This window comes from Leptonychotes weddellii, chromosome 1, assembly GCF_054177405.1.
Source record: "Leptonychotes weddellii isolate Sample4059 chromosome 1, ASM5417740v2, whole genome shotgun sequence".
Classification (NCBI taxonomy): domain Eukaryota; kingdom Metazoa; phylum Chordata; class Mammalia; order Carnivora; family Phocidae; genus Leptonychotes; species Leptonychotes weddellii.
This window is the reverse complement of record NC_138369.1, coordinates 53,746,245-53,755,049: the sequence shown is the minus strand read 5'-3', so window position 1 is coordinate 53,755,049 and position 8,805 is coordinate 53,746,245. Positions and strand designations below refer to the sequence as shown.

The 8,805-nt window shown below is 42.6% G+C and overlaps 1 pseudogene; it reads right to left on the bottom strand.

Moving 5' to 3' along the window:
- Positions 1-7,677: 7,677 nt before the first annotated feature.
- Positions 7,678-8,183, bottom strand: LOC115941686 (large ribosomal subunit protein eL21 pseudogene; annotated as a pseudogene).
- Positions 8,184-8,805: the final 622 nt, after the last annotated feature.

The window sequence follows — 8,805 nt, the reverse complement described above, 5'->3', positions numbered from 1 at the left end:
AAATTGGTTAAAAACAAAGTTTTGGGTTTTTTTTAAGATTTTATTTATTTATTTGAGAGAGAGAGAGAGAAAGCACTAGTATGAGCGGGGGGAGGGACAGAGGGAGAGGGAAAAGTGGGCTCCATCTGGGACCCCGGGATCATGACCTGAGCCAAAGGCAGATGCTTAACCAACTGAGCCACCCAGGGGCCCCAAAAATAAAGTTTTTTTTAAAAGGTATGATTCTGGGGTACCTGGCTAGCTCAGTCTGTAGAGCCTGCCACTCTTGATCTTGGGGATATGAGTTCAAGCCCCATGTTGGGCCTAGACCTTACTTAAAAAATAAAATAAAATAAAATAAAATAATAAATTGAAATGTGTGGTTCTGTGAATGTCAGATGTAGTGTAAAAAAATAAAACATGTTTTGGTGTGAATACTTTATTGTATCTAACAGTTGTTATTAAATATACTTCATACTATTTTAAAGGGAAGGGGTTTAAAATTGTTGCCTTGATGAAGGATAGTTGGAAGAAAGGCAGGCAGACAAGGGGCCCCGACCCTAAGAGGAAACCACCCTTTAAAGGATTTTACACCGCCCTGGAAGGAGCCCTCCAACCTTGCCCATGTAATAGATAGATGACAAAAATCTGATTGGATGCCAGGCACAGGGAGGGTTAATCAGATTAAAACAGCCCGCCAGTAAGCCCATAAAAACCCCTAGAACTAAATGTCAAATTGGCAACCCTCTCGGGTCCCCTCCCACTTTGGGAGCTTTGTACTATCACTTTGCTATCACTCAATAAACTTTGTTTTGCTGCCTACCAGTCTGTCTGGTCTACCTTTTCGTTCTTAAAAGCAGCATGGCCAGGAACCGTGCACACTTAGAGGAGAAGAAATCCTGTAACAGCCTTATGTTTTAGTAAGAAATATGTCAGGAGTTTAGCTAAGCTAGCCATGCTATTGCTGCCTTAGCATTTATTTTGTTTAGCCAACCAGCCTGCCAGCGGGCTTAACTGACATTAGCCCCCCATGCAAGCAAGCACATGTCCTAGGTAATAGCCTGCAGAGTCACAAGCAAATGTAAGATCCTGACATGACTTCCTCAACAGCCCTTGTGACCAACTGTCTGTCCTCTCTCCCAGAGCCTTTCTCTTGTGCACCCCATAGAGAAGACTCTCCTTGGATGGGATGCCTGGGTGGCTCAGTTGGTTGGGGGTCTGCCTTCGGTTCTGATGGTTCATGATCCTAGTGTCCTGGGATCGAGTCCCACGTCGGGCTCCTTGCTCAGCAGGGAGCCTGCTTCTCCCTCTGCCTGCCTCTCCCCCTGCTTGTGCTCTCTCTCTCTGACAAATAAAATCTTAAAAAAAAACTCCCCATGGAGCTTCCCCAGACCACACTGTTTTGGGTTTGAATTGACCAATCCAGCCTTAGCCCAAGAACCCCAAAGCCCTCCCCACCCACAGAAAATGATGAAGGCATATGCCCCAGGTCCTCTCCCTCTCTGTTTGCACCCTACCTTGACCTTCCCAAGTGCTCAAGTGGCCCCTTGACACATACTGTGTACTTCCTCCAGATCTTGTGAGTAATAATCCTCTCTTTCAATTTCTCTCGTAATCTTTTGTTGAATCGTGGCAACATCCACATCTTGCATTTCTTCAACAAATGTTAATCTAACAAAGTTATAACAAAAACATATTCTGGGCTTCTAGAATAAGGAAAGGAAACTAAGAAAGTAGAGGTATAATGCAAGAAACCATGGTGGAGGGGAAGATTTCCACAAGCAAGATTAAGATATCGTGGACCCATTCCCCAGTGAAATTGGTGAACATTTTTTTAAAAAACAGACATAGGGGTGCCTGGGTGGCTCGGTCGTTAAGCATCTGCCTTCGGCTCAGGTCATGATCCCGGGGTCCTGGGATCGAGCCCCGCGTCAGGTTCCCTGCTCCGCGGGAAGCCTGTTCCTCCTCTCCCACTCCCCCTGCTTGTGTTCCCTCTCTCGCTGTGTCTCTGTCAAATAAATAAATAAAATCTTTAAATAAATAAATAAATAAATAAATAATAAATAACAGACATAAAATCAGTCTTTGTTTTTCCCTGCCGCTGTCACCGAGTCGTGCGGAGACTCAGGTGCATTCAGGATTCGGCTCTACCAGTAACCCACTGCCATTACTGAGGAAGGCATGACTGCTGGAGGTGTAATGGGTGTTCATACTGCTGCTTTGCAAGAGGTACTGAAGACCACCCTCATCCATAAAGTTGACAAAGAGGGAAAACCCCACCAAGTGGTTGGTTGCAGTTGTGTGGTGATTAAGGACCATGGCAAAGAGTCTCAGGCCAAGGATGTCATCAAGGAATACTTCACATGGGAGAAATGAACAAATGAAAAACTTGGTTCTTGTTGAAAAAGAAAAAACAACAAAATCAGTTAAAATCTCTAGAAATGGTCCTAAGGACATATAGCCTATAAAAAGAAAAGAAAGAAAGAAACATTTACTAAAACAAAACAAACAAAAGCTACTAAAATTCAGTACAAACACTGAGTCTATGGTATTTAAGCTGAGACCCACTCCTCCTTCCCCCACTCTCACTCGGCAAGATGAACACTCAAGACTGGTACATCCAAGAAAGAACACAGGGCTCTCTCTCCCCCCGCCTCCCAGTTGGAGGGCTATTTCCTACGAACAGCAGGACATCAGCATTTCTCATCTTATCCCCATCAACCTGTTGCGGAGGCTCACGTCCTGTGAGTGTGGCTGAGAAATGAGGGCTCCTTTCGTCTGCCCAGATCCTGCTCATGGGACTGAGGCTCTCTACCCTGACTGTGGCGCCTCTGAGAGTCCACAGAGCTCTGATTGTCCTTGCCTCAGCTCACCAGGCAGTGGTTCCAAGCCGGAAGAGGCAAGCCAAGATGTGATGTTACTACCCCCTTTCTACTGAGTGCTCAATTCCTAGGGCAAGAGCGTCACTCCGAGAGAAGTGTGCCACAGTCCCCACCCCCTTCAGAGTAATGGCTCAGAAATTTTGCCTAAGGGAAGAAGCAGGATGAAAAAGACAGCTCTTATTTTCTTCCCAAAGACACTGATTTCATCTGCTATCAATGTGGAGAAGTTCAAGCCTGAGGGTTCTTTCAGAAACAGCGGAGATTGTGGTGAAAGGCAACTGGGAGGAGAATGACGTATTTATTGGATACATAGGCAAAGTATAGGCCAGCTAGAAAACCTGGGAAAGGGAGCGGGGAAGAGCCTGCCTGGGATCTGAATAAACTCAAATACTGCTCTCAGGGGCACCGGGGTGGCTCAGGCGGTTAAGCATCTGCCTTTGGCTCAGGTCATGAGCCCGGGGTCCTGGGATCGAGCCCCACATTGGGCTCCCTGCTCGGTGGGGAGCCTGCTTCTCTTTCTTCTGTTCCCCTTGTTTGTGTTCTCTCTCTCCTTGTCAAATAAATAAAATCTTAAAAAAAAAAAATACTGCTCTCAAAAAACTATTTCATCAGGGCACCTGGGTGGCTCAGTAGGTTGAGGGTCTGGCTTCTGATTTCGGCTCAGGTCATGATCTCAGGGTCTTGAAATCAAACCCTGTGTCAGGCTCAGTGCTCCACGCTTGGTGTGGAGTCAGCTTGAAATTCTCTCTCCCTCTGCTCCTCCCAAGCTCGTTCTCCCTCTCTCTCTCTCTCTCAAAAAAATTAATAAAATCTTAAAAAAAAAAAATCTATCCCGTCAAAGGAGACTGAATTGGATTGGGTTCCTCTGGGGAGCAATTTTTGCACCAGGGCTTTGCTGAAAACAATAGAGTAACCAGTGGGCAATTGGTGGAGTCTAACAGCGGTGTGGTCCGAGGAAGAGATATCAAAGAAAGCCCTGCCAAAACCTCCACATCCCAGGATGACTATGGACGACTGGGCTTCTGCCAGCCTCAGGACAACATTAGACCACAGGGAAAGGGGAGGATGGAGAGAGAATAGACTACACTAAAATAATCCAGTCAGTCACTAAACAAATAAACTAGCAAATAACAATAACAAGCCCTATTGGAAGGGTTACTATGATATTATCTAAAATGTCCAGTTTCTGGGGCGCCTGGGTGGATCAGTCGTTAAGCATCTGCCTTTGGCTCAGGTCATGATCCCAGGTTCCTGGAATCGAGTCCCGCATCGGGATCCCTGCTCTGTGGGAAGCCTGCTTCTCCCTCTTCTACTCCCCCTGCTGGTGTTCCCTCTCTTGCTGTGTGTCTCTCTCTGTCAAATAAATAAATAAAATCTTTTTAAAAAAATAAAATAAAATAAAAAAATAAAATGTCCAGTTTCTGACAAAAAAAAAATTATGGTACATGCAAAGAAACAAAGTATGACTTAACATTGAAAAACAAAAAAAAACAAAAAAACAGGCAATAGATACTGCAAGTGAGAGCAACCAGATGTCAGTTAACAAAACCCTCCTAGTAGCCATTTGTTTTGTGTTGGTCCCAGCCTATAGATAGTGAAGCTACTGGCTAGAAATGCCTGGTACAACACCATTTCCCCAGTGTTGAGGCCAGACCAGCCCATGTGGTTCTTATGATTGCAAGATGCACCTCAGTAACAACCATCAGGAAACCTTGAAAAAAAACAAGGTTTATTACTGAGGAGTCCTGGAGGGTACATGGCACATCCAGGCCATACAGTGAGATCAGGGGTACAGACAGAGAGAGCATGGGCCTGGGGTTTTGCCTTTATTGGGGTCAGGGGTGGGTTGCCTAGGGTTTTACAGGTTCACTCTTTTTTTTTTTTTTTAAAGATTTTATTTATTTATTTGACAGAGAGATAGCGAGAGCAGGAACACAAGCAGGGGGAGTGGGAGAGGGAGAAGCAGGCCTCCCTTGGAGCAGGGAGCCTGATGCGGGACTCGATCCCGGGACTCCAGGATCATGACCTGAGCCGAAGGCAGACGCTTAACGACTGAGCCACCCAGGCGCCCTTACAGGTTCACTCTTTACTGGTGAATTTAAAACATAAAAGTAGGAATTGAAGTGCATGAAGAGAAAAACATGGCCCCTCAAACACTAGCAAACTATGCGGCAACATATAAAAATGCACCATGACCAAAAGAGATTTATCCTAGGAATGCGAGTTTGGTTTAACATCTGAAAAATAACTATTTTAATGCATCATATCACTAAAATGAAAAGAGAACCCATGATCATCTCAATAGACACAAAAAAGCATTTGATAAAATTCAACACCTTGTCATTAAAAAAGAAAAAAAAAAAACACTCAACAAACTTCAACAAACTAGGCACAGAAGGGAACCTGACAAAAGACCGTCTATGATAAAGTCACAACTAACATATTTAATGGTGAAAGACTGGATGTTTTCACCTAAAATCAGGAATAAGACAAGGATGCCCACCCTCGCTATTTCTGTAATAGAAGATTCTAGTCAGGGAAATTGGGCAAGGATTAAAAAAGGCATCCAGATTGGAAAGGAAGAAATAAAACTATCTCTATCCACAGATGATGTGGCCTTGTATATAGAAAATCCTAAAGAATTACCTGAAAAACTATTAGAACTAAGAGAAACCGTTTTATTTTCATCAAGGCTGCAGAATGCAAGATCAATTTTTTTTCTATATACTTTCAATGAACAATCTGAAAATGAAATTAAGAAAATAATTCCATTTGAAATAGCATCAAAAAGAATACAATTCTTAGAAACACACTCACAAAACAAATATAACATTATATGCTGAAAATTATAAAATATTATTGAAAGAAATTAAAGGATATCTAAATAAATTGAAAAAAATCCCATATTCATGGATCAGAAGACTTAATATTATAAAGGTGACAATACTCCCCAAATTGATCTACAGATTCAATGCAATATCTATCAGGATCCTAGCTGACTTTCTAGAAATTTACAAGCGGATTCTAAACTACATATAGTATTTCAAGAGCTTCTGAAAAACCCAAAACAACCTTGAAAAAGAACAAACATGGAGGACACACATTTCCGCATTTCAAAATACACTACAAAGTAATGGTAATCAAGACAGTATGGTACCGGCTTAAGATTAGACATAAACATCAATGAATAGAATTGAGAGCCCAGACACAAACCCATGTGTCTGGGGTCTATTTATTTGTTTGTTTGTTTGTTTTTATTACTAATATATAATGTATTATTTGTTTCAGGGGTACAGGTCTGTGATTCATCAGTCTTACACAATACACAGCACTCACCACGACATATACCCTCTCCAATGTCCATTACGCAGCCACCTCATCCCCTCACCCCCCTCCCCTCCAACAACCCTCAGTTTGTTTCCTGAGATTAAGAGTCTCCTGGAGTACCTGGGTGGCTCAGTCGTTAAGCCTCTGCCTTCAGCTCAGGTCATGATCCCAGAGTCCTGGGATCGAGCCCCGCATGGGGCTCCTGGCTCGGCAGGAAGCCTGCTTCTCCCTCTCCCACTCCCCCTGCTTGTGTTCCTGCTCTCGCTATCTCTCTCTGTCAAATAAATAAATAAAATCTTTAAAAATTAAAAGAAAAAAAGAGACTCTTATGGTTTGTCTCTATCTCTGGTTTCATCTTGTTTCATTTTTTCCTCTCTTCCCCTATGATCCTCTGCCTTATTTCTTAAATTCCACATATCAGTGAGATCATATGATAATTGTCTTTCTCTGATTGACTTATTTCACTTAGCATAATACCCTCTAGTTCCATCCACATTGTTGCAAATGGCAAGATTTCATTTTTGATGGCTGCATAATATTCCATTGTGTATATGTACACCACATCTTTTTTTTTTTAATATTTTATCTATTTATTTGACAGAGCAAGAGAGCACAAGCACGGGGAGTGGCAGGCAAAGGGAGAGGGAGAAGCAGGCTCCTTGCTGAGCAGGGAGCGTGACACAGGGCTCGATCCCAGGACCCCAGGATCATGACCTGAACCTAAGGCAGACGCTTAACCCTCTGAGCCACCCAGGTGCCCCTACCACATCTTCTTTATCCATTCATCTATCGATGGACATCTGGGCTCTTCCCATAGTTTGGCTATTGTGGACATTGCTGCTATAAACATCGGGGTACAACTGCCCCTTCGGATCAATACATTTGTATCTTTGGGGTAAATACCCAGTAGTGCAATTGCTGGGTTGTATGGTAGCTCTATTTTCAACTTTTTGAGGAACCTCCATACTGTTTCCCAGAGTGGCTGCACCAGCTTGCATTCCCACCAGCAGTGTAGGAGGGTTCTCCTTCCTCCACATCCTCACCAACATCTATCATTTCTTGGCTTGTTAATTTTAGCCATTCTGACTGGTGTGAGGTGGCATCTCATTGTGGTTTTGATTTGTATTTCCTTGATGCCGAGTGATGTTCAACATTTTTTCATGTGTCTGTTGGCCATTTGGCTGTCTTCTTTGGAGAAGAGCATGTGACTCTTAATCTCAAGGTTGTGAGTTTGAGCCCCACATTGGGGATAGAGATTACATTAAAAATTTTAAGGGGCAGCTGGGTGGCTCAGTTGGTTAAACAACTGACTCTTAGTTTTGGCTCAGGTCATGATCTCAGGTTTGTGAGATCGAGCTCTGCATTGGGCTCTGAAGTCAGCAGGGAGTCAACTTCAGATTCTGTCTCTCCCTCTTCCACTGCACCTTCCCCTTTCTGGCACTCTCTTAAATAAATAAATCTTTAAAGAAAAAAAATTTTTTTAACAGTCTTGAGGTCTTTTATTTTCTTTACATTTATCATGCCATGAATTCATAGGGAATGGGTTCCTGCAGTTCGGGCTCCTTTCCACTGGTTCTCATAAAATGTGCTTCTCTGGGTGGGGCAGGCTGGCACTTCAGTTGAACCCAAGTACCTTTCTTTTTGGCTTCCTTCTTTTTCTGATCATTTTCCTTCACACGCTTCAGGAAGCTATCTCAGCTCTTTGAGTGTTTAATATGCTCAATGTGTACATTAATTCTCTTGGCAAGAGTCTTGGCCTTGTTTCTTTAGAACAATGCCAACAACATGCTCAGTAACATTGTAGACTCTTCCAGTTTTGCCATGGTGACATTTGTGGGGCATTCCTTTTTGAACAGTGCCCATTCCCTTGATGTCCACAATATCACCTTCCTTGTAGATTCCCATGTATGTGGCCAAAGGAACAACTCCATGTTTTCTAAAAGGCCTAGAGAACATATAGTGGGTACCTCTCCTCTTTCCCTTTGTTTTGATCATTTTAGCAAATTACTGGAAGATGGCAGTTCCAGACGAAAGGAAAGCAGAAGTTTTTAAAAATAAAATATAAATGGGACTCCTGGGTGTCTCAGTTGGTTAAGTTACTGACTATTGGTTTAGACTCAGGTCATGATCTCAGGGTCATGGGCTCTGTGTTCAGAGGGAAATCAGCTAGAGATTCTCTCTCTCCCTCTCCACCCCCCACACTCTGAATCTCTCTTTCTCTCTCTCTAAAATAATAAATAAATAAATCTTTAACATAAAAAATAATAAATGAAATATTAAATATTAAGAAGTTTTTAATTAAAATGGGCAAAGAGGGGAACCTGGCTAGTTTAGTTGGTGGAACATGTGATTCTTGGTGTTGGGGTCATGAATTAGAGCCCCATGTTGGGCACGGAGATTGCTTGAAAAAAAAATAAAAACAAAATAAAATAAACTAAAATGGGCAAAGTAGCTTTATTCTTAATAGCCCCAAAGTGGAAATAACCCAAATGACCATCACTTGATGAATTAATAAACAAAATGTGGTGGTCACAAACAATGGAATATTAGTCATCCATGAAAAGGAATGGAGTGCTGATATATGCTACTATATGGACGAACTTTGAAAACATGCTAA